The following is a 27,461-nucleotide window of genomic DNA, read 5'->3' on the forward strand; positions in this document are numbered from 1 at the left end:
TCTCCTGTGGCTCACATTCCAAAAGTCATCCCTTGCCCTTAGTCACAAGGGGTTGAGATACAATTCCTAAAACCAGGCAGAGCGGTCTACAACACTGGCTGGCCCACATGGGTTGAGCTGTATGTTCCTTAGCCCTGGAGGCTCTGGCCAGACCCTCTTTCCCTCCTGAGGGAGGCCACCTGGTCCAGGTGGAGGCTCCACCTGGCTGAGTGTCTGAGGCAGACACTCAGTAGTACCCAGCAGTCAGTGACTGTCCCCTGTATGTCTCATCAGACCTGCATGCCCATCACCTGGGGGGCACTGAGATGAGTCAGACCCACATATGTGGATTTAACATGAGGACGAGGTGTGCAAAGAGATGTCTTAACCAGGGATGACTCGTGGTGCCTGACACGTCCCACATTTCACATCACAGACATCTCCCTCCACTGTCACACATGTGCGTCCCATGTGCAGTCCTGACTGTGGGGTCAGAGGGTCCTTAGCTCCTCCGTCTGAGCTCTGGGACCCAAGAGGAGGCCCTCTGGGGGGACAGAGCCCAAACCTGTGGGAGGTGCCTTGCCCAGCCCCAAAGCCCCTTTGAAAGGGAATTTGTTTAGGGAATTTGTATTTTCTGCTGCTTTCTTCTTGGACCTATTTGCATTTTAAATAATTAAAACATTAAAACTGAAAAATTTATAAATGAGAGCTGCTGAGAGAATCCTTCCTGGCAGACAACGGAGAAGAAATTATTGTCCTGCTAGGTTCACTTTGATGTCCTATCTGTCACCCTCCCGAGGCGCAGCACTGCCATGGCCTGGACTGTGCAGCCCATGGCACACACATGATAGCACCCAGACATGTGCCCAACACACACAGACACACACAACAGAACACAGACACAGAACAACACAATAACCTGCACAACACAATGAAACAGCAAAGACTATACTTTCAGGGATCATTTCTACAGTTTGTTAAAACAGCAGACAGACACACACACATAATGAAGGATGTACACAATCTCCATAACAAACACACATGCAAACACACATGCAAACACATCAAAACAGGCATACATATTACCGAAAATACTCAGACACATCACAACAGAGAGACACGTGTCACAGTAGCAAACTCATATGTACACACATACACACAAGCACACAGAACCACACACTCCCCATCTTCTTCCTTCACACGCATGTCCCCTGTGACCTCTCTCCACTCACCACTTAAGGACTCTATTTGGGGAGGACTTGATCTCATTATGTAACTAACTCAAACAGAATCTCATCAGGTTTCAATAACTGCTGTGCCCCCCTCCACCCCATTTACTTTTCCATTGAAAGTTCACTTGGAGGAGATGAGGGTGGCAGGGCCGTGGGAGTGACAGGCGCTTGGTCCAGTGCGGCTTTGCCTGCTTGTAACAAGCGTCGGGACATCAGAAGCCACAAAAGCCGGCTTGGCCACATCATCAATCACTGCGCTGACAGTCGCCTTCAGTTTGTTTGTTCCACTCTGCATAATAAGTGATTGGATCAGGTTTAATTAGATATTGGGTAATCAATCATTGCCAACAAGGCACCTCAGCTTGGGATCTAGATCCTGCAAAGGGAAGGGGAAAAAAATTCAAGCCAGCAAATCTCATCTGGGTGCGTAAGTGCTCTCGGTACAGGCGCACACGCCGTGGTGTGTGACCGAGCGGATGGAGACGTCTGCAGGACGCGCAGGGGAGAGCGGTTCACAACTGGGCCACCGTTCCCAGACAGCGCCTGGGTGACATTTTACTTTCGCTGCATAATTACTTTTCAATATAATATAATATGCAGACCTCAGGGAGGAAGGGAAAAGCAATTAAATTAGGCAGCAGCTCTTCCTCCTGCTGCCGTGCCCAGAAGTGACCAGAAGCTGTCGTTCAATGCAGAACCTCTCTGGATAGAGGTCTGACACCAAGTAGGCGATGGTGCCTTCAGAGACCGACACCCAGTGTGGGAGCCTCAGGAGATTCAGGTTTGGCTGAATCTCACCAGCCGGAGTTTCTCCACAGTTCAGTCAATCCATGGAGATCATTGACCTGAACTGTGGGTGACTTATTTATTTATTTTAAAAGCTACATTGAACCTCACAGGTAGAAGTAAGAGGGAGCATCAGCACATTCATTATTTGTATGCCAAAGGTTATGTCAATTCCCATATGAATCCAATTAGACACAAAGGCAATCAAGTCTATTATGAACCTGGGGACTCTGAGTGATCATTGAGGGTCAGCAGGCAGACCCCTGTGGAGCCTTGCTGAGCACCATGCCTGTTGCACTTCTAGTAACTTCTCTGTGTTAGAAAATGGAAATGTTCATCCTGACTCTGATTCCTGCTGCACAAGAGGAATGAACTCCTCCAGCTCGGGGATAACAGACCCCTGACGTTTCTTGAGCATAAAGTAGAGAAGCAACTTTCTCTTCCTCCTGTCCTTCCCACACGGTGGGGGGGGGGGTTTCTCCATACACTGTACAGCACCCATCCACTCACCTAGAAAGAGGACAGGTGTGGGCATGTCAGGTGAATCAACGATTCTGTGATTTGGTGGAAGTTTATGAGTGGGTGAATGGATGCGTGGCTGATGGAGAGACTGATGCCTGAATGGATAGATAGGTGGGTATATTTACATGTGTGGGTAGGTGAGTGGGTGAACAAATAAATGGTGGGGGATGGATGGATGGGTAGCTGGATGAGAGATGAGTGGATGTATCGGTGGGTGGGTGGATGCATAGATGGATGGGTGGGTAGAGAGATGAGTGGATGAGTGGGTGTGCTGGTCAAGTTTTGTTTCACTATCCTTCCTTTTGTGTCGGGTTTTATTTATCGATGGGGTGATGCTTCTGAAAAGAGAGGGCCCATGACTAATGGGGTATCCATGAGGGTAGTGTGCTACCACACACCCAGGTACATGAGTTTCTTTCTCATTTACAGGAAAAGGAGAAACAGGCCCTTTGGATTAAGTAATCAATTGCAATATAATTTTAAAATAATATCTCCTCTAACCATTGTATGGGAAAAGAAGATTGGATGTGTTCATCGGGCAGTAAATAACACCAACAGATACACTGCGTAGTCTAAGAATACAGGAGCCAAGAACTCTCAGGGCAGGTCAGCCAGTCACCAGTTTGGGGGTTCATCAATAGGGCCCCTCCATTCTTCCTGAGGGGTCCTGGGCTCTTGTCTCTGAATGACCATGCCTTTGTCTCCACTAGTTAAGGTGTTTGGGGAAGTGTTTCATGTGGCACGGAGAGGGTAGCCTCCTTCCATTCTGTGCAGAGCAGGGGTGCACGTGGAATGTGGGTAGGGTACCTATGGGGAGCAAGGGGATCATGGGGTGTGAGTGGCGTGTGTGGGTTACCTGGGGAATGTGGGTATGTGTGGAAAGCATGGTGTATGTGTGGCTTGGCTGCTCTTCTTTGGGGGGTGCTGGGTTGAGTGGGTCAGGTGCCAGCAGGACCCTGGTGGGACTCGTTCTCTAACCTAGAAATGTGGGTTCAGGATGTCTGGGTGCTAGGTGCAGTAAGGGGCGAGGACAGAAGGAAGCAGAGGAGCTTCGTGCCCTGCTTGGACAACATGGGGAGCAGGTAGGGCCTGGTGGGTGGTGCAAGTGGCCTTGTGAATGACAATTGCCATCTTGGTGGTACAGTCTGTCCCATAAGAGTAGACGATGCGCCTCTGTCATACCATGTCCTTGACCTGGAACACTCCTACCAGGCGTGTCTCCTATGGACACACTTGAGCGTTAACATAAAATAAGTAGTTCTGACAGTCTCTGTCCACTTGTTCCCAGCCTCCATTTACTCACCTTTTGTGTTCCTCCCTGGCCATGTGGGTGCAGGATTTTACCATCTGTCTTTAAAGCCCTCCTCCCTTAGTCCCACACCAGCCTTGCAGCCATTCTCTATTTTTAAGGGCTGAATGTCTCTTTCCCCTCTGCAGTAACGACAAAGGGACAGAAGACTGAGGAAACTTCCCATATTTTCCAGGGAATTATATGATCCCAGTGCATGTGTTGTTGTTACAATCCTTGGCGTGTCTAGTCTTTCTTTTTTTCCTTTCTCTCTTTCTCCTTTTTTTTTTTTAAATAAGAAAAGACAGAGTGTACATAAGGTGAGAGGGGAAGGAACAGGCGGCCATGGCTCCCACCTTGACTTTGTGGGGAAGGCAGGCCTTCAGGGTCCTTCGGAAGCAACCCCACTGTGCTGATCTCATTGACTCTGTGATCTCTGTTCACAGGACGTGAGCCCCTGTAGGTGAGATAACACTCCATTTGTTAAGGGAAAGAGCCCGAAATTGGAGTTGGCACAGAGATTAAACGAAGATTGAGAAGGTCTGCAGTTTAGGACAAAAGAAACTTTAGGAAGCCAGGACAGGGAACAGAGCTGCTCATGTACCTGTGTGACCACTGCTCAATGGCATAAAAGGCCAGACTTAGAAGTCGAAGGGTTTCCAGCACTCAGGCCACATTCACTTACACACAAGATGCAGACAGTGTCAGAGAGGACTTCTCAGTAACTTACTCTTCTAGAGATTTGTCTGGTCCCACAGGAGAGGGCGTCAGACGGAGAGCATGACAGCCCTGCGTGTTGGTAGAGCTGAGGCTGGAGGGTGTGATGGAAGGGGAAGATCATGTTCCAAGACAGAGCAGCCTAAAGCTTCCATCTCAGTGCCAGGCAGACTCAGAGGATGGGAGGTGGACCCAGATGAGGAGAACAAAGTGAGGAGTGTCCATAGAGCACAACCCATACACCACCATCAGGAAGCCCACCCCATTTGCCCTTGAGCAGCAGCCCCTGGAACCAGGCAGGAGCCCAGGAGACAGAGTGAGGGGGCAGCAAAGACAGGTCCAACTCACGTGGGAACAGAAACAGGGGGCCCAGGCTCAGAACCCCGGGCAGCTCAGCACAACCACAGGCAAGGGCTAGTCTGAGGCTCTGGGAACCAGCTGGGTCTCAGCCACCCAGAGCAGGTGTGACACCCAGCCTGCCAGTACCAGCACCTGGTAAGGTACCGCATGGAGCCTGGTCCGAAGAGAGATGGAATTACATGTCATTATATGCACTGGAAGACACAGAGCAAAGCTTCTGGCTCCTTGGCAGTTCTTTGGCAGATGTCTCAGTCAAGAAGGCAGAGGGCTCTTTCCTGCTTTGCACCAGGCCAAACGTGGCATTGGCATGTCATAGACCCCAGCACCCCCAGTGTGGGCAGATCCATCAGGGTCCAGTGGTCGACAGTGGTACCTGAAGGGTGAGGACCAGGTGACTGGAGATAGAGCCCCTGAGGGTGGAGGCTTCCAAGCAAAGGGGCAAACCCACAGAGATAGAAGAGGGAAGCTCATATACCCAATGGAGGCAGCAGTGGCTACAGAATGCAGGGTTATCTCTAGAGGGCCCCAGATCAGCTGCTTGGACCTGGAGTGAACTGCTATGGGAGACCCTCAGCATTCCCACTTGCCTGGTGAGTCTGGAGCCCTACACTCTCAGGTGGGTTCAAGCATCAGATAACTGTGATTCTACCTGCACTAGCAACACAAAGGCAGTCATGAGGCCATGCTAGGAACTCATCAAGGACAAAATCAGTCATAGAACCAGCTTTTCAAAGCTTGTGAGGGTTTTTTTTTCCTTTAGAGGCAGCTGTGTCCTTGTGGTAGGTGTCAGCAGCACAAGAAAGTATCTCTGGCACTTGCTGTGATATCTGCCCCTGATTATCTGCCCCTCTCCTGAGTGGTCATGGAGGAGAGTCAGAAGGGCAGCAATTTGCTTCAGTCCTTCATAGGCCATCCAGTAGGAACTTATGGGTCCTGGGCACCCTACTCGAGAGTGAACTGCACACAGCGCGGGAGCTTTGAGCTCTGCACCCACTAGGGCCGGAGAGGGCTTGACGGAGTGTTTGGCATCTCTCACCTTTGCATTCAGTTGAGGATTTTCAAGATGGTCCAGGCTCATGGGCAACTCAAAGTGGTGTGTTGGGGGGATCCTGCCTTCCTCCAACTGTTTGCTCAAGGAAGCCCCTTCCCCTGCACAGGAGCCATCTGAGTGGGGCCTGGTGCCTGGATGGGGCCGTGTCAGGTTGGTGTCATTGTCATTGCACATAGCACTCTTTCCATCATGGACTGGTGAACCTCTGGCTTTTGGTGGCAGAATGGACGTTTTGTTGCAGCATGGGTCAGGGTGCAAACCAGAATCTAAAGCATCCAATTTGTCTACTGAGCCAGTTCTATCTTATGTCAAAAATGTTTTGACCTGGGCTCAAAAATTAATTTTCAGAAGTTTAAACTGATAATGACCTCAATCTTAATAATGTCTCTTTTTATGTTAGAGGTGATGGGACATCAACAAGTGGTGCTGTCTGGGGAAGGTGGGTAGGACTCCAGTGTCCAGGGTCTCTGATCTGAGGCGGCTTGGGGACAATAAACTTCGTCACCTGAGAGGATGCTGTTATTCGTCTATGACCCTCCCTCCTCAGGCAGGTACAGGTCAAAGAGTTAAAGTCCAAAAATCGCCAAAAGGGAGGCCCAGCTCATGCTTTTTTATCTGAAAACTTCCATTATCCTTTTAAACACATGATGTGGTGAAATAGATGCCACTGAGTAGTCTTATGCAGATAAACAATGCATGCCTATGCATCCTCTGTGTTGTGATGGTTGATTCTATGTGGTTATTGGTTTGGCTAAGGGACCTCCAGATAGTCAGCAAACTCTGATTTTGGGGGGCATCTGTGAGGACGTTCCTGGCAGAGACCAACATTTGAATCAGTGGACTTCATCAAGCAGTCCCCCTCTCCTGTGTGGGTAGCCGTCACTCAGTTTGTTAGGGTCTGAATGGAACAAAAAGGCAGAAGGGCTGGGTTTACCCTCTGCCAGGAACCCACATTGGTGCTGTACCCAGAACCTGTTCAGCCCCCACTAGCATTACGTGCACTCCTGTGTGTGTGTACATGTGCCTGTGTATACGTATGCTTAGTTCTATGCGGTTCTGTCATACGTGTAGGTTCCCATAAGCACCAACACAGTCAGGACACAAAACGCACCCTCACAAGGGTTCCTGGAGCAACTGCCACCAGAGCCTTCCCCTCCGGCTCCCAGTCCCCAGGAGCCACTAATCTTGTCCCCATCTTTATTTTTCATCATTTTAAGCATGCCATATAAATGGCATCCTGCAGGCCCGGGGTGTAAAGAGTTGTACACCTTGAACTCCCTGAGGTGTCTTTCCTTGAAAGCCTCTGGAAAGACATCCCTCCCTCCTGGGCTCATTGTTTGGTGCACCCTCATGGTTTGGTGAGAAATAACCACGTGTCTGGGAGACTGTGGGATGGTACCACAGAGAAAAGGTGACTTTTCAGACGCTTTACAGCCCCCATTCAAGCATCCGTCACAGACCAATGAATTGGGAATCTAACTGGATGGATCCACAGATGGGCCTACAAACACAGGCCCAGGAGTGGACCCACAACATGAACCGGCAAATGTGGTTTTTTTTCCCCCTTAAAACACAGGTTTCTGTGAAGGAGCAGGGCCTGGAGGGCAAGTGAGCGGGAGCCTGCCTTATCTCCTCTGGACTGGGGCGTCAGGAGGGNTTTGGTGCACCCTCATGGTTTGGTGAGAAATAACCACGTGTCTGGGAGACTGTGGGATGGCACCACAGAGAAAAGGTGACTTTTCAGAGACGCTTTACAGCCCCCATTCAAGCATCTGTCACAGACCAATGAATTGGGAATCTAACTGGATGGATCCACAGATGGGCCTACAAACACAGGCCCAGGAGTGGACCCACAACATGAACCTGCAAATGTGTTTTTTTTCCCCCCTTAAAACACAGGTTTCTGTGAAGGAGCAGGGCCTGGAGGGCAAGTGAGCGGGAGCCTGCCTTATCTTCTCTGGACTGGGGCGTCAGGAGGGGCAGGGCATGCAGCGTGGCTGCCAGCCAGTGTTTGATCAGGGATGAAATACTCGGAGGTGACAACATCTTGCTCTCCCTGCTTTTCAGGGACAGTCATTAAAAATGAAGCAGGGCACGAAGAGGCCCAGAAGGCCCTGGCTCTCTCCAGATACAAGAGAGGGACACGTTCACAACATGTCACGAGCAATATCCATTTGTGTTTACTCTTCAAACCTGCTGAGTCGCCTCCTGGCCAGAGCCAAGGACGCTTTGCCAAAGACAATCAAGTGGCCTTGGAGAATATCTAGGGTGGGGGTGGGGGCTTAGGGGAAGATCCAGGAAAGACAACTCTCTCCGCTTGTCCAAGGGAAGGGTTTTGGACAAGACCCTTAAGGGACCAGGAAGCAGTTTGCTCTGGGCACCCGTGGAAAAGAAGCTCCAACCTTGTGTCATGTGTCAGTGACTTCGGGTGAATGTTAGGGATTTTTTTCCATTAATAATATATTGATGTGAGCAGCTTGGGCATGCCAAACAAACTCTCTACACAAAAAGTCAGCTGTCGGAACGAGGCACACCGTCTGGCAAAGTGCACTCAGGTAGAACGTGTCTCCGGAGTTCCCCTGCCAGCCAGGCTGCTCTGATGGAAGGGCTGGCTCCACTGGCGGGTCTCATGAATGTTGATTAGGGGCCATTTCTGCCAGCCTGCAGAAACAGCAGCTGTGGGCCCCGGCGCTGGAATCAGCTTTCCAATGAGACTGTGAGAGGGTGTTCGTAGGACTGTCTGCTGCAGCATTGGCTTTGGAAGCCTGGCCAGGGCCCACAGCAAGCAGTATGACCTGCCTGCCTCCAGACCAGCCCCCTTTGCTTACATCTTTTTTCATCCCTGTCCTGGAAGAGGAGAAATCATTGTCTTGTATTCAATGTATTCCTTGGTCAGTTTTTGCAGATAGTAAGACAGGTTTGCCAAACCTTCCAAGTGCAGCCTCAGAAAGCTGCTTGCTATAGCTGGAAGCTTAGTTCTAGAAGTTCTACTTGGGGCAGTAGAATGCCCACCCTCCCCATGGCACCTGCCCTTGGGTACCAAACCAAGCTGGAGTGCTGATAACATGTAGTAAGGCTAGTCCATGTTTTTTTTTCTGGTCCTTAAACACTCAAAAGAATAGCATAGGGCAACTTTGGAATCTGGAATAACTTGTACTTCTGGCACTCACACCACATTCACTTGTGGATTCTAATGGAATTCACAGCATAAATTCATGTTCATCTGCCATCCATGGGCATTGCTTAAAGGAGAGAAGAAAGCATTGAGGTCTGCCCTAGATATAGAATAAGAAAGAAATATGGTGGCAAGAAGGAAGGTGATATGGCGACATGAGCTGGGAATGGTTTTTTACATGACTCTCTTGACAATGGGATATTCCTAGAATCAGTGTAGGCAGCCCTCTGGACCGATCTCTCTGAAGCTCATTAGGACCTTGGGCCCTTGAATTGTCCCTTGCCCCGACAGACTTGGGTATTTCCTGTCAGGTTACCTGAGTGCTGCTGGAACACCTGATGTTTGGGAACCCTGATTCGGCTCCGAAGTGCATTTTACAGGTGACAAAACTGGTACTAGTATACCTACTGGTACACGCATCCTAGAGGGGACCGGGGTTTCCATCCAGGATAAGGAAGTTTGATCCCACAGTAGAGACAACAAGGCACACCAGCTCAGATACGCAAATGATGGAGCTCCAAGGTCTGAAGTGGGAAATTTTTTTCTTTTGTTTTAGAATGGGTAAGTACAGGGGATTAACTGGTACAACCATTATGGAAAACAGTATGGAATTTTCTCAGAAAACTAAAATTGGACTTGCCTTTTGACCCAGAAATTCCACTGCTAGGATTGTATCCTAAGAACCCTAAAACACCAATCCCAAAGAACCTATGCACCCCAATGTTCATAGCAGCACAATTTACGATAGCCAAGAGTTGGAAGCAACCTAGGTGCCCATCAATAAATGAATGGATCAAAAAACTATGGTACATTTACACAATGGAATTCTATGCAGCAGAAAGAAAGAAGGAGCTCCTACCTTTTGCAACATCATGGATGGAACTGGAAAGCATTATGCTGGGTGAAATAAGCCAGGTGTTGAAGGACAAATTCCATATGATCTCACCTTTAACAGGAAGCTAAACAACAAAACAAACAAGCAAGCAAAATATGACCAAAGACACTGAAATAGAGAACAGGCGGACAGTGACCAGAGGGGAGAGGGGAAGGAATTTCAGGGGAAATAGGGGAGGGATTTAGAGGAACATATATAAAGGATACATGGACAACAACTGAGAAGGGTGGAAATGGGAGGGAGGGGGAGCACGGGGGTGGGATGGGAGTAATCGACAGAAAACTGTACTTGAAAAATAATTAAATTAAAAAATTGGAAAAAAAGAAGTGTTATGTTAAAAAAAAGAAGGAAGAGTGCTCTCCACACTTCCTGTTCTGCAGACCCCAAGGCATTCCTGGTATCTGTGCCCAGGGAGCTGTCCCCCAGTTTGGAGTCCCACGTGGAGGCTCACTGTCTAAAGGAGAGATGGGACAATGGCCTTTCTACCTTGACTCCCCTCTAACCTGGTGGCATGCGTGCCCACCACTAGCCCTTCTCTCTCTACAGGTGCTTCTGCACCGTCTAACAAAGAGGAGTGCATCAGCACCTGCCAGCATGTGACTTCACTCCATGAGGCAGCTCTTCTGAAGCCACAAGATTTTTCTCTGGATTAATGGCACCAGCACTCAAAAAGAAAGGCTCTCCACCCTCCCTGACAGGTGAGACAGAGAGCTGTTGCTCACCCATTCTCTTCTGATACCTACTAGTCAGAAAGCTGGTCAGGTGGTGCAGGCAGTTCTGAATCTTAAAGACAGCCTGCACTACTTCTGAAAGCTGGCAGGCCCTGGCTGTCTGAGGAATGGAGGAATGTGCTGTAAAAGTCACAGTAGGTTCGTGGGTGTGAACTTCCTCCTGGGAAGGCTGTGAGTTGTGTTCTCAATGTGGACTGTGGGCTGGAAGCCTTAGGGACTTCATCCCTTGGAGGCTGCTGGCCTATTCACTACACACATTTGACACATTTGAGAGAATGGGGAGCCGCAACTCTCTGACCTGGCTCGCTGGCCCTCGGCAACTCAACAAGAAAGTCTCCCTGGAGTGCAGGCCTGTCTGAAAGTGAGGCCCACCCTGCATGTGTGAGGCTGCCTCCATCCTGGTGTGAGCAAACTTGCCTTGTGCAAGGAAGAGTCCCAAACATAGGAGGCATTGCGTGTGGGCTGGTACATTTGTCTGTGAAGTTTGCTATTAAAATTAGGTAGCCATGAATAAATGGAATTTAACCTCCTTTCACATGTGCTGTCCAGCTGGAGTGGCCTCTGGGGCATCCACTGTGGTGACAGGTCTCCAAGGTGAAAGCTGCAGAGCCTTGGGGGTGGGGAGTCCAGTCTGCCGTCACCAACCTGGGAGGGGAAATGAGTGTCAGGTTTTCCATACTGAGAAGTGAGGCCCTCAGCACCTATTATGGCTAGTTAGAATGGCTCATTTACTGTACCTATTTTAAACCAAACCTTTCAGGAATGGGTCCAAGATTGGGGTAGAGTAGGGAACGATGTAGCTTAAAAGGTGTTGAATGTGCGTTCCAGGACATGGGAAGGACAAGGAAGGTTACATAGCAGGATGGAGAGGAGGGGTAACAATTTCACCTGGATCCAATGGTACTAAGCAAATTCCAGCAAGTAGAAAAATATGTCCACAGAATATCTTTATCTGTGTTATTATACATACTATTTGAATTATTAACTTTTTAAAAACTTGTTAATGAAGGAAATTTAAATTTGTTGATTCCTGTTGATGCCTCTGCTCTGGTACTGGTTTTTATCCACTGAGGCTGTGTTCAGATAAACCTCCAGTGGCGAGCTTCCTGTCATTTCCTGCCAATGTGATCTTCATGCACAGACATGCTCCCACCAGAACATAAGTGAGGAAACCAACACTCAAAAAGGCTTATTCTTTTGATTTCCTTATGAGAGAAACAGCAAGAATCATTGTCTATAGCTTCCTTACGAAGGGGCAGACACTGCTTTATTTTGTGTGCAAGTAGCTGTACCTTCAATGTCAACAAAAATGCATCCTATGATACTCTCAAGATGTTTTAACATAAAAATATTAGTCTATTTTATATTTAAAGTAGGCAGCCCCTCATATTTGTTTACCACAGGTATTATTTATTGTGTGTGTGCCATTTCTATGATGTGCTTGGATATACCACATGTCTTTCAAAATAAGATACTTAGAATATTTAGGTGAAGACTCAATAAAAGAAATGACTTACAAATCATTCTCTACGAAGAAAAGCACTTTTGAACCATGTAACTAACTGAAATGCCATTTCATTTATATGGTAAAGGCTGGCCTCTCATATACTACCTTTGCTAGGCCATGCTACCTAAATCTATTTTCAATCAGTGTTTCATCTTGCAGGTGCAATAGTTTGAGGTTGTCCCCCTTACCACCCTTGGCCAGCCAAAACTCCAGGATTAAGGTTTCTCAGTCCATAGCAAGCATTCAACAAAATGAGAAGGTTTAAGCAAGTTATGAGACCAGAGTATTGTCTGGAACTTAACAAATTTATGTCAAACAACAAGATAAAACTGAGAAGAGAAAGTCTAAGAAAGGCTGTGTTACAAGCAAAGACTCTCCCATGGCAAATTCAAAGGGTAGAAGTTTGTGGAACCTTTGTTTACCAAATCAGAACTGTATATGCGTGGATGACTATAGCCAGAGCCAGTGGACTGGGCTTGGTTTGGTTTCGAAATTTCTCAACTCCCTCCACACATCCAGCTTCCTCATGCCGCCCCAAGTTGTCTGGGGCACCTATTGAAAGTGGAGTGCTCCCTAAGCAGGGTCCTGGCCTGAATGCCCACCACCTTCTCCCTCATCTGTCAGAGTGTGGCTCAGCACTAGTTATCAGCCAGCTGGAGAGAGCCAGAACTTTGTGAGCTATTTCCTTTAAGTGCTGCATCTCATCTATTACAGAGAAATTACTCTGCAGCTTGTTACCAATGGCAGGGAGGACTTTATATAAGACTATTGCAATAGACAAGATAGATTAAATTCAACTTTGAATAAAATAGGGAGCAGTGGAGGTTTACAGGAAGGGCAGAGGGTGAAGGAGAGGATGGAAAATTATCAAGAGAGACTGGATTGAAGGTCAGGGGTGGAGAGAGAGGAGCTTGATTGCATATCAAGGGGAAGGACATTCTCCATTAACTGGCTTATCAGGTTTCTTTGCTAAAACTGGGCTTAGGGACATGACTTAAATTTGGCCAAGGGGGTCCTTGTTCATTGGTTAGGGTGTATGTACATCAAAGGGATTTTACATTTTAAAGTCAACGGTCTCATAAGTATCAATAACACCTTCTTTCACTCACAAGGATGATGAATTCTATAATCACCAAACCACAGGTGGGCTTTCACATGCTGAGAACTCTCAGGAAGGATCATTCTGGATCAGGGGGCTTCCCGATTCTGCCTTCTGTCAATACCACTCAGCCAACTGGACAGGCTCTGTCCCCTTGAACCACATGTAGGGTCAACACAGATAACAAACTGTCCATTTCCCTGTGATTAATTTGTATGTCAGAAGCAGGAAATTCTGAAAAGACAAGAAGTCCAAACTTTTGTCAGAACAGGGTTGAGAATAACCCTCAAACAGCAGTGAGTGACTGGCCATGTATGGGAACACTGATAGGCACATTGTATTCTAAATGTGCAGGTCTGACTATATGCAGTCTTATAGAAATATGCACATTTGGAGGTTCTAAAAATATTGTCAACACATTCCTATGTGTGTATGTAGAGATGTGTCTCCCTACACCCCCCTGCGTGCATGGTTTTGCACATGCAAGGCCCTCTCACCTCCAGCCTTCTCCTGAGTCTCTGAAGCAGCTTTGCTGTGTTCCCATGTGACCATGAGGTGCTCACTGCGGATACACTGCATGAGCAGAGCTTCCCATACTCTGTCACTCAATCGCTGTCAAAGCACCTGGTGCTGCTGCATAAATCCTCACCTGTCCCGGTCCTTCTGAGTCCTGGGAATGGAGTTTCCAGAATAACATCACTGGGTCAAAGAGGTGTGTTTTCTTTCATAGCAATAGATGTTGCCACATGTCACTTTCCAAAAGGGCTCAAGAACGTCACATTTTCCACCAGCAGTGCATTCTGGTCATTCCTCAAAATAATTACATGGAAGACGCAATCTTTATCCATTAGAAACGGGTCTCAAAGAGGGTAACTTATGAAGGTGACATAGTGTTATATGCAAAGTTCTCTCACATTGGAGCCATTTGTTCACTTACAAAATGTTTGTAGTTCATGTTTGTCCCTGTCCCCAGACCTTTTCATCTTCTATAGTCCCCTTTCCTCTTCCCTCCCCTTCCCCTCCTCTCTGGCTCCCCTCCCCTTCCCTAAACAGAAGAAGATGGAGCCTCTTCATTTCCATCTTCTTTCCCTCCAGGGTGAAGCTCTAGTTCTTTTACTGCAATGTCCACTCCTGTCCTGCCCTCACCCTCTTTCCCATAACTAGTCCTAAAATAGGGTTGAAGCACCCAGAATTGCATAAACGTGTAGAGTGACCAATCTTCCTTAGTACAGCTGGAGAGTGGTTTTCATTCCTTATTGAAAGATAAGAACAATAGATTAAAATCCCAACTAAACTGTTTCTAATTGTGTTCAGACTATGTTGACCTTCTTGTCTATAGGTGGCAGACCATAGGTTATGCCTCCTCAAATATCTTACGTAGGGTCCCTGGCATGCAAGTGGAGAGCCCTGGGTGTGCACACATCTTTATTTTACCTTCAGATGTGTAAAGCAGGTGATAATAGCCATCCAAGTTGACCCATTTGATTCATGCTTTTCGGAAGGCTCCACAGTAGATTTGAACTACACCAGAGTAAATCTAGAGTTAGCAGCCCCTGATATTTCCCCTAAATCTGGGGTCCAGTCCCAGACATGCCTGAGAATCAGCAAGAAGCTTCGCTGAAGCCAAGCTGGGCTCAGTGACAAAGAGTGATTCAGCCCCTTTAATGCTCGTTTTTAATTTAAGAAGTATAGGTGAAGTCCCACATCTCCACATTCATTCCCTTCCAAAAACGGACTGCCATAATTACATGTTAAATATGATTCAAATCTGCAGGGAACCATGACTCAATAAGCATGCAAAAATTAATGAAAAGCTTAATTATTATAATAATACCATTAAAATCTAATAAGGAAAGAAAAAAGTTGATTTCATTTTATTTTAGCTTGGGCATCTAATATCTTTTCTACCCCTTAGCAGAACTATAATTAATTTAGACTTGGGTTTTCCAAAAGCTAAATTATATGCTAGAGTACTTAAAAATATTCAGAGAAGAGGAAATAAGAATATAAAATAAAGCATATGAAATGGTACAGGATGATTGCTGGGCTATCCTACAAAATTCATTTCAAGGGCTGTTATTTTCAGGAGGTCCAATCTTCTCACCACTTTTAATTATTTATGATCTGGCTGCTCCAATTCCCATGTTGTCTCCAGAGCCACATAGCATGTAGATGTTTTAAGTCTCGGGGTATTAATTCAATTGACAACAATGTGGAAGCACTTGGGTGCTCTATGCAGGGAAGAGTCTCCTCTGTCCACTTCTGACCGTGCACCTAACACAAGGAAGCTCTAGCCAAAGCCCCAAAGCCAACAGGCCCCTCTTAATTTTCAAACAAAAGAAGTACATTTCTTTATTCATCAGTTGTTTTGGGGGAAAACTAAACAAGAACCTCTTCACATGGCTTGAATACTGGGCATGGTGCACTTGGATTGTGGAGCACAGTAACTGGAAGGTAGAAATAGCAACCTTTGTCCCTCAGGGCTAATTTAGTTGGAGACTATTTTTTTTAATATAATAATTTCCTTCTTACATTAATTCATTCTGAAGAGTGTGTCTATTCACCTCCCAGAACCCTCCCCTGATTAAACATGCAAAGAAGCCTTTGGATTTATTTACTCAAGAAACATTTATTGAACACATACTATATGGCATCCTCCATGCTGGTCACTGGACAGTCAAGTTTAAACAATCATTGGAAGAGTAAAAAGGTAATTAGTTTAATTAACTTAGCAGTGTAGATGCCACGCAAATGGCAGCCAACCGAAAAATGCTTGCCCTTTGTTCCCACTCATCACAAGTGTCTGACAGATTTACTTTATTTTTGGTTTTGGTTGTAGTGATGACCACTTGCTAAGTCCTCCCAATTCTATGTCTTGATTTTTGCTGGCTGAACTTTCCCCACAGTCAGTGTGGGAAAACTAGACCCCCACCCCACATCCCCCGTTGCCACCAAACTGCCAGTTAGTGTGACGGCCTGAGGAAGAGACACAGGCCTGGCCTCGTCCATGTGGTCTGGGGCAAACCAGCCTAACATGGTTTGTCTGGTTCTGCGAAGGTTTTAAAACAGAAAGTCCAGCCTCCCAGAAAGCCTGTAGGACCAGACTTCCATCCAGGACACTAGTCGCCCTCCTGGAGGGGCAGCAGTGTGGAGTGTGGCTCTGCTGGTTCAGGAATTTCCATCACCACAGGGCTCCCTGGGAATGTGTCTCTGCCTGGTGTGACAGCAGGACCAAGGCCTGGACCTGCCTGGTCAGGAAAATCACAGGGAAAGGTTAGTAAGTCAGACCTAGGGTCTGATGAGATACGATAGTACATAAATGCCTGCTTGAATAGATAAGATGGTAAGAATGACCACTGTCAGGCCACCTGGCTTTCAGGGCCATGGCTATAGGAGCAGCTGTGAGCTGGTTTGAACTCTTGCGACAGCCCTTTCCTGACCCCAGTCCTGGAGCCCATTCACCACCATACCCCACTCACCCTTTCTAAGAAATCTCGGTGCGTTCTCTGTGGTTTTTTGTATTCTGGCTGTGCTTTTCATATGCATGGCTCCTCATGGCTCCTCAAATCACAATGCCTTTAGCCCAAAGCAGTAAAAGGTAACATATTAATTGCTGAACGCCTCCTGAGTTCTTTACAAGATTTCCCTTAACATGGCAAAACAACTTGACAGCCTTTATGTGATCCAGAGCAACACAGTCAAGGTTTTCTCTGTTTATTGTAACTTTGAAAGTACTTCTCAATCCTGGATGCTCATTAATGCAAAAATTTGGAGTAATTGGTAGCATTATAAGTGACCAATGTCAGGGCCATAGCCCAGCGTCCTAGACAGGGGCCTCCTGAGGCCAGCTGGGGTATTTGTTAAAAGGACTTGGGCAAGGCTAACAGGCCACCGGGGCTGAGAGCCCTGTCCTAGTAAAAGTCACCATGTTTCCTAATGGGCTTATTAATTAAAAAATAATTCAAACAACATGTTTTTCCCACTTTAACATTCTAAATACCTATATTTCAAACAATGTTTTGCCAAAGATCCTATGCACCTCATATTAATTCTAGAGATCTCAACATTTAAATCTCCTCATATTAAAATCAACCATGCTTTAAAAAATACCCATTTGTAGATATGTATGCATGTGAAAAATACAAGATCTTTCTGGAAAAGGTCCAGCCATCATTAATATAATGAGAATGGTTTACATGACTTTGATGTAACCTGGCAGCCAAGGAGAGAGGGCTGGAATGTGCATGGGTGAACAATGGTGACTTCACTGTACTAGTCAATAGTGGCTGTAGACACCATTGAATGAGCATGCATACTGTGTGGCCGTTGCATTTAAAATGAGTAAATGAGTAGGGCAATGAGTCTGCATCACATTGTACATTAAGCTTGAACATCCTTTTACAGAAACTATTCAGATGATTAAGAAGGCTGCAGCTGTGGGTGACTGGTGGTTGGAAGCTTCATCATGACATATTCCCACACCACATCTTATGCAGAGTTTTTGGGAAAACATCAAATCACCCCGGTGACTCAGCCCCACTACAGCTCAGATTTGGCACCCTGCAACTTCTGGCTTTTCCCCAAACTAAAATCATCTTCGAAGGGGAAGAGATTTCAGACCATCAATGAGATTCTGGAAAATATGATGGGGTAGCTGATAGCGACTGGGAAAACTGTGTGAGGTCCCAAGGTGCCTACTTTGAAGGGGACTGAGGCATCTTTATCCTATGTACAATGTTCCTTGTATCTTCTTCCATAAATGTCTCTATTTTTCATATTACATGGCTGGATACCTTGTGGACAGATCTTGTGAGTGTGTGTCTATGTATGCATGTATATACATACATACATGTGTTCAAAGCTGATTATTAATGACTGGTCTACCACATCCCATCAGTTATTTGGAGGGAAAGTAACGGGAAAACCAAGGTATGTTTGGATTCTCACAAACGACTGTAACATCCAGGGTTTGGAAAAGCACTACAGGCTCATTTGCCAAGCCCCTCCCCCCACATTTCTGAGCATGCATCTTACCGGGCTGTGGATTTAGAAGTGGTTTACACATAAGTCAGCAGCATGTCTGGTAAAAGCCTTCTCAACTAGCAGCATGTCTGGTAAAAGCCTTCTCTTCTACATATTTAGCTTTTGAAAAAAGAGGTTGTTATTGAAAAGAAAGTGATACCAAACTTCAGCAGACTGAGTGTGGTGCGGTCCACAGTTAGAGACCAGTTAGGTAACTAACTGGTCTCTTAGTTACCTAAGAGACCAGCCCAAAGAGAGAAATTCCAGACCTGAATCTTCTCATAGTTTACAGAACATGATGATACCTTTGAAAAATGCCTTTAGGGAAAAGATTCATTCGACTTTTAGAGAGAAACACAAAATAAATGTCATGCCTTCTTTTTCTTTTGAACCAGATTACCTTGTGAAATAAGTAGTATGATATTACAATTCTCACTTCCTTTTTAAAAACTATCCTGTTGCCTTTTCCTGGAGTTCAAATGTGTTAGCTGCCGCACTTGGAACCTGACCCGGGTGAGGTTTCACAGTTTGAGCTTTGAGACCTTGTCATTTACATTTCCCTCCTTCAATCTAGACACACACAGCCCAGTTCCCACTGATCTTCTAATTTGGGGCTTACACCAGCTATTCTGCAGCCTCCGAGTTAACTGACCTTGCTCTCTGACAAAGTGAAGAAACAGGAGCCGTCGAAGGAAGGCCCAGGTTGTGGCCTGTGGATGAACTCAGTATTTGGTCTCTAGTATATGACTGTTTGAGTGCAGACCTCTAGGCGGAGATGCCTGTTTCACTGGCTTCTTAGTGAGCTGGGCTCCTGGGCTACCACCAGCTCGCTGTGAACCTGCAGGACCTCCAGTTCTGCAGGAACCCAGGCTGCAAAGCCGCTCTTCTCTCCAGACCTCGGCTCTACTTGCCGAGTCTCAGTTCTGAAGCCACACTCTCACTCCAGGCTCCAGAAAGAACCCTGTTATCAAACTTGCCTCATGTCTGTGTCAGCTCATTGTCAGAGAGAATTTCCTGTTTACCAGGAGGAAAGTCTGGTCACTGATGTTGGCAAGCCCTTGGCACCTCCGCAGACAGCACAGTAAGAGGGTCATGATTTCAGATAGGGAAGAAGCAGGTTGCTGTTGATTTCTCCCGGCTAGGCAGTCTGAACACAACCTTGTTTAAATCAAAGCGTTTCAATCAAAGATTAGTTTATAAAAGAATGCTTCCACCTTCCACCACTTGAGTTAACCTTGAGTTTGTTTTGTTTCTCCTGTTTATGCTCACACACACACAGCACACATACTACATTTTATACATACATATGCAGATGGATATTTTTACTTAACATTGTAGCATGTGTTTTTAGTAAACATTTTCCATATTATTACTTACACTTTGTAACTATTTCAAGGTAGACCTTTTATTACACATGGCTGAACCCCACCTTGCTTCATCATTTTCTAGTGTTGGACATTTAGGGCCACTGACCTCCACCAGCCCCCTCCGCCTCCCACAAACTCAGATTGTGTGGGTGCCTTATACTTGACTTTGGCAAATACAACTCTTTTCTGAAATGTAAAATTAGAATTTGTGGTATGAGTGATTCCTAAACATGCAGTGAGCACGCTGTGACCAATGCATCAGCTTTCTCTGTCTCCTCATTCTTTCTCTTTCCATTTTCTTACTCAGACATTAGAAAACTTGAAAATAATTTCCGGAACTCAAAAGCAAACAAGCGGGCTCTCACATCACATCTTCCACCCACATGCAAGGAACAAAAACAACAGCTGATAGGGGCATTCAGGAGGCTTTCAGACTGTCTTCCACTGGAACAGTAGCCAAATGTATGTAGGAGAGGAGTATGTATGGAAGCCCCACCAAACTCTGCTCTGCAGCAACCTCCCCCCCTACTTTTGGCTGTTCACTCACAGAGCAATTGACAGCTGACCTTTGGGAAATGAGAAATGCTGTGAAAGCTGTAGATTGGCCAGCTCGGGCAGCTATAGAAAAACATCACACTGGGGCAGCTTGAATAACAGACATTTTCTTTCTCATGGTTCTGAGGGCTGGAAGTCCCAGGTCAAGATTCTGGTGATCTGGTTTTCAGTGAGGCTCTGTGCCTGGGCTGTAGACCCCACTTTTCAACTGTGTCCTTGGGACCTTTCTCAGTGCGTGCCCTGGGAGAGAGGGAGCTCTCTGGCACTTTTTTTATTTTTTAAAAAATCTATTTTATCAATTTTGCTATTGCAGTTGTCCCAGTTCTTTCCCTTTATTCCCCTCTACCCTGAATACCCCCTCCCACCCATATCCCTGCCCCCCTTAGTTCATGTCCATGGGTCGTATATATAAGTTCTTTGGCTTCTCCATTTCCTATACTGTTCTTAACCTGCCCTGTCTATTTTGTACCTACCATTTATGCTACTCATTCCCTGCTGCATCCCCCACATCCCCTCCCCTGCTGATAACCCTGCGTGTGATCTCCATGCTTGTGATTCTGCTCCTGTTCTAATTGTTTGCTTAGTTTGTTTTTGTTTGTAGGTTCAGTTATTGATAGTTATGAGTTTTTTGTCATTTTATTGTTCATATTTTTATCATTTTCTTAGATAAGTCCTTTTAACATTTTATATAATAAGGGCTTGGTGATGATGAACTCCTTGAACTTGACCTTATCTGAGAAGCACTTTATCTGCCCTTCCATTCTAAATGGTAGCTTTGCTGGATAGAGCAATCTTGGCTGTAGGTCCTTGCCTTTCATGAATTTGAATACATCTTGCCAGCCCCTTCTTGCCTGCAAGTTTTTTTTCTGAAAAATCAGTTGATAGTTTTATGGGAATTCCTTTGTAGGTAACTGTCTTCTTTTCTCTTGCTGCTTTTAAGACTTTCTTCCTTTCTCTAATGTTGGGTAGTGTAATGATGATGTGTATTGGTGTGTTCCTCCTTGGGCCCAATTTCTTTGGGACTCTCTGAGCTTTCTGGATTTCCTAGGAGTCTATTTCCTTTGCCAGATTGGGGAACTTCTCCTTCATTATGTTTTCAAATAAGTTTTCAATTTCTTGTTCTCCCTCTTCTCCTTCTGGCACCCCTATGATTCAGATATTGGAACGTTTAAAGTTGTCCTGGAGGTTCCTATGCCTCTCCTCATTTAAAAAAAAATTCTTGTTTATTTTGTTCTGGCTGAATGTTTATTTCTTCCTTCTGGTCCAAACTGTTGATTTGAGTCCCAGTTTCCTTCCTGTCACTGTTGGTTCCCTCTGCATTTTCTTTTATTTCACTTTTCATATCCTTCCCCTTTTCCTCTATTTTGTGACCATATTCAACTATTTCTGTGAGCATCCTAATTACTATTTTTTAAAAATTTTATTTATTTATCTTTAGAGGGGAGGGGAAGGGAAGGAGAGAAGGAGAGAAATATCAATGTATGGTTGCCTCTCGTGAGTCCCCTGCTGGGAACTGGCCTGCAACCCAGGCATGTGCCCTGACTGGGAATCGAACCACAATCGTGTGGTTCATAGGCCCGCGCTCAATCCACTGAGCTACACCAGCCAGGGCTTGATTACCAGTGTTTTAAACTGTGCATGTGATAGGTTGGCTATCTCTTTATTGCTTAGTTGTATTTTTTCTGGAGCTTTGATCTGTTCTTTCATTTGGGCCATTTGTGTGTGTGTGTGTGTGTGTGTGTATAGACATTCCTGTTATACAGTAAGGGGTAGAGCCTTAGTCTGAACACAACATAGTCTGAACACAATTAGTATTTGCCAGGATGGGGCAACCCATGTTGCTGTGTTGTGGTGCTGTATGTGGGAGAGGGGTCAGAGAGGGAATAGTGCCAATTGCTTAGCTCTTGGTGGCTTTTAGTTACTTGCTCTGCTACCCATAAGCAAATTGGGCCCTTTTGGTACTGATTCCCAGGTGGGTGGTTTTGTGCACATTCTAGGACACTGGGGGCTCTCCAACAAACTCTCCTGTGAGGCTGGGAGTTTCTCCCACTGCTGCAATCCCAATCAGAGGTTTTGAGGCTTTATTTTCCTGTGTTGAAACCCTTGGTCTGTCTTGCTCTCTACTTATTCCTCCCAGTTTATCTGTATGTGAATGTGGGGCCACCTGATCTGCCAGCAGCTGCCTTGCCTGATCTGCCAGGCACCATCTCACCTGGTCCATTAGTTACCACCTGCCCCAGGCCTCTAGCTGCCACCTTATTGTGAGTGCTCTCCACCCCAGCTGCCTGTCTCTGCCCCTCCTACTGGCCTGGATGAATGTTTCTTCTTTAAGTCCTTGGTGGTCGGACTTCTATATAGTTTGATTTTCTGGCAGTTCTGGTTGTTTTTTGTTTTTAAATTTGTTGTTGTACTTCTTTTGGTTGTGCACAGAGGCACAGTGTATCTACCTATACCTCCATCTTGGCAGGAAGTCCAGAAGCATATATTTATTTTATATTCTAATATAAGTAAATACAAAATATTTTATATATGCATATACTCTATGTAGTAGATATATATGTATGTATTTATATATTTACAAATACCTGTAACATATACTATGCACATGTATATATATGTCTGTAAATATAAATACATCAATAAGTATGTACTTATATTTATATACTATAATATGAAATAAACATGTGAACAAGTGATGTAATTATACATTCTTTCAAAATCAGAAAATTGGCTCATGATTTAAGATTGTTTTTTAAAATTTGTGGGGGCAACTCTGCCCGCAAGTCACCCCATCTGCCACAGATGAAAATGAAACTTACCAAGACATGATCTGCTTGGGGAGGAGAGGTGGTCAATCTCTCAGAGGAGAAAGACCAAGAACCTCTTCTTCAATGGCTTTTATTAGGTTTGGAACACACAGGAATATAAGTAAAGCTCATTAATCAATGTCAGGTGGCAAGGATTAGACAATAGATACCATTTCAAAGAAATATGAGGGCTTAATCTGAGTTAGTGTCTGTCAGGGGGTCTCGAAAACTTTGGGAGACACACTAATTTCCTGCTCAGACCCTTATCATATGAACGAAAGCACCCTTAGCAAAGCAGACCTCACAGGACTTTAGGAATTCTTTCTTATGCCTGATTACCCTGGATCCCACTCTAGCCAGCAAGAGGCTGCACCACCTCCCCCATAACAGGGTTTCAGGTATAAGTGGATTAGAGCCAGGAAGCACTTCTCCCAGAGGACCTGGGGACTTGGGCTATGCCAGAATAGCTGGGGGTGAGGGCACATCACTCCCTCTTTGTTGCAGCCCCCGAGTCCTTCCATGATGGCCTCCCAGGTGATTGTGCCTGGCTTAGGTTGACCCTCTCTCTGAGGAGTCTTACTTGTCATGGACTATCGACCATGCTTTGGGGGCAGGAGGAGGAAGCAGAGGCAAGATTTGCTACCAGAGACAAGCTTTGTTTCCTTGTGGCTCGTATTCTGGAGGTTGCTCACTCAGCCTTAGCCATGGAGGGCAGTTACAACTCCTGAAACCAGGCAGAGTGGTTCCCAACAAATTATTTATTTATTTATTGTTAATTCATACCTTATATTCCAAATCATTGATTTGATTCTTGGCTTCATCCACTGTACTGTTGTTTCCTTGTAAATTGTTCTTTATTTCAATTAGTGCACCCTTCATTTCTGACTAGATATTTTTATGCTGTTGAGGTTCTCACTAAGTTTCTTGAGTATTCTTATAACCAGTGTTTTGAACTCTGCATCTGGTAGATTACTTATCTCCAAATTTTTTAGTTCATTTTTTGGAGTTTTGATCTGTTCTTTCATTTGGGCATGTTTCTTTGTCTCCTCACTTTGGCAGCCTCCCTGTGTTTGGTTCTATGTATTAGGTAGAGCTTCCTTGACTCCCTGTCTTGGTAGTGTGGCCTAATGTAGTAGGTGTCCCGTAGGGCCCAGTGGCACAGACTCTCTTATCACTTAAGGTGGGCCCTCAAGGTGTACCCTGTGTGTGGGCTGAGCATACCCTTCTCTTGTACTTGAGCCTGATTGCTGTTGGAAGGTCAATGGGGGGGATTTACCCAGGCCAGTCAGCTGCAAGAACTGGCTGTGACCACTGACCATCAATCTCTGCCCTCCATGGAGGATCCACGGGGTAGGCTGGTGGCACTCCAATGTGGTCTGTAGCTGTTGACTGAGTGCATGGGCTCTGGGGTTTCCCAGGTGCTGTAGGCCAAGGTCAGCTCCCACTTGTGTTTTGATGTGTGTCACCTAAATTATTTTTTTAATTTGACATAATCAAAATTTCACAATTATTTGTAGGAAATAATAGAGATATTATGTACACAAGTTTTCCCAATAGTAGTATCTTACAAAATTGTAGTATAGTTCCACAACCAGGAACATGATATTTAGCAGTCAAAATCCAAAATACCCATTTCCCTCCTACTCCTATTCCCTCCTTAACTTCTGTCAGCCACTAGTATGTTCTCTATTTTTATAATTTAATACTTCAAGACTGCTGTAGAAATAAAATTATGCAGTATGCAACCTTAAGAAATTGGCTTTTTCACTATCGTAATTCTCTGCAGATTCATCCAGGTGCTGTATGTACTGATAGTTCATTTCTTCCTGCTGCTGATAACATCCCATGGTGTGGACGGGGCAGTTTGTTTAACCCACCGGAGGACAGCAGCTTGTTTTTAGTCTCTGGGTATTATGCCTAAAGCTTCTATGAATAGAAATTTTCGTTTCTCCAGGGTAACTATCCAGGAATGCAATTACTAGACAAATGGTAATTTTATGTTCTATCTTAAGAAACTGTAAAACTATCTTTCAGAATGACTGTACCATTTTACATTCTCACTGACTACAAATGAGTGATCTAGCTTTTCCATATTCTTGCCAGCATTTGGTGGTGTAACTGTTTTTAAGGAATTAGTTTTTTTTAACTTCACCCGAGGATATGCTTATTGATTTGAGAAAGGATGGGAAGGAGAGGAAGAGGGAGAGAAACATCAATGAGAGAAACATCTGTTGGTTGCCTCTTGCGTGTTTCCTGACCTGGAATCAAACCTATGACCTTTCAGTTTACGGGAGGATGCTCCCAACAACTGAGCCATGTCGGCCAGGGTGGTGTCACTGTTTTTAAAAATTTATTTCAGCATTCCTGGTAGATGTGTAACGATGTCCCATTACATTTTCAGTTTGCATTTTACCAACCGATGACGACAGTGAGCACATGTTTATATGCCATCTGTATATCTTCCTTGGTGAAATGCTTACTCATGTCTTCTTTCTATTTTCTACTTGGATTGTTTAAAATACTGAGATTTGAGAATTTTTAAAATATACTTAGATACCAGCTTTGATGGCTATGTGGTTTGAAAATATTTCCCTCATTCTGTAGCTTGATGTTTCATATGCTTAAGAAGATTTTTTTTCCCCCAGCAGAGTTCAGGTTTTTAATTTTGATAAACTCCTACTTATCAATTTATTCTTTTATGGGGATATTCTGGGATCAATTTGCCTAGCCATATATCCTGCAGATTTTCTACTTTTTTTCTAAAGTTGTGTAATTTTATATGTTATATCCAAGTTGCTGATATATTATGAACTAATTTTTGTATATACAGGGTAGGGCAAAAGTAGGTTTACTGTTGTGAATACATGAAACATGGAATTTATTCTTGTATAATTATTTGTTAATTATTGTATTATTTTCCACATGAACAACTATAAATCTACTTTTGCCCCACCCTGTAGTGTGAATTTAGGTCAAGGCAGTTTGTTTATTTGTTTGTTTTTGTCTATGAATGTCTAATTGCACCTAGCATTATTTGTTGAAAAACTTTCTTTTTCACATCGAGGTGCCTTTGAACTTTTATCAAAAATAAGCTGGACACATCTAAGTAGTTCAATTTCTGGACTTTGTATTCGATTAATTTTTAAAATTCACGTGATCCATCCACCAATACCATGCAGTCTGAATTGCTAGAGCTATATAAAAAGTCTGGAAATCAGTTAGATTTATTTCTCCAAGTTTTTAATTATTTTTAAATTTTTGAAAAAAGTTTTTCTACTTTATTTTTGTATCCACATGATTTTTAATAATATTGTCTCCATCTACAAAAATTATTAGAAATTTGATAAGTATTGTAATGAACCATTCTTTTAATTTCAATCTGCCTATATTGTTATGTTTGAAGAGAGTTTCTCATACTCAGCATATAGTTGAGTCATAGTTTTTTAAAAACTGACCCTGCCAATCTCTGCCTTTTAATTGCTATATTTAGAACATTTATATTTAATATATTTGTTTTTGTGTTAGGGATTAGCTCTGATGTTTAAGTTTTGTTTTTTTATTTGCTCTGTTTTTTATTTCTCTTTTTCTTTATCCTGCTTTACTATGGGTTACTTAACATTATTTTTAGAATTCAGTTTTGCTATATTTACAGTGTTTTTTTAGTGTATTCTTTCATATAGCCGTTATTGTGGTTGCTTTAGGTGTACATTACACATAATTAATTTATCGTAGTCTACTTGTGACCACTTCCACCAGTTTTAGTGAAGTATAGAACCTTACCTCTCTCATGTAATTTACCCACCTTGTTTGTAACATAACCATCTTAAGTATTCCCTAGACATATATTTAGAATAAAATAAAGCATTGCTAAAAGTTTTGTTTTAATCATCAAATATAACTTAGAAAACTCAAGAGGAGAAGAAAATGTGTTGTATATGCCCATATTTTTACTATTTCTGCCCTTCTTTCTGTATTCCTGATGTCCTAAGATTCCCTTTTTATAATTTTATTTTTGTTTGAAGAAATTTCTTCAGCCATTCTTTTAGAGTGTATCAGGTGTCAGGAATGTTTCGAAGTTTTCCTTCACCTGAAAGTGCTTTGATATATGAAGTCTGTCCAGAAGGTATTTAGCCATGAAAAATAGGTATTTACTGAACAAGATACAAGATACAAGAAACATTATACAAAGGGCAATGACATCTCAGTCTACTTCAAAGTAGCTACTTTGGGACCTCATGCAGTTCTCCCAAACACTATCAGCTGATTCACCAATTTTCCTGAGCCTCATTAATGGCCTAAAATCTTTTCCCTTTCAAAGGTGATTTTAATTTTGGGAAAAGTCAGAAGTTGCAGGGTGCCAAATTTGGG

Source organism: Sturnira hondurensis, unplaced genomic scaffold (assembly GCF_014824575.4).
Source record: "Sturnira hondurensis isolate 20B ecotype Veracruz unplaced genomic scaffold, ASM1482457v3 Scaffold0014384, whole genome shotgun sequence".
In the NCBI taxonomy this organism is placed as follows: domain Eukaryota; kingdom Metazoa; phylum Chordata; class Mammalia; order Chiroptera; family Phyllostomidae; genus Sturnira; species Sturnira hondurensis.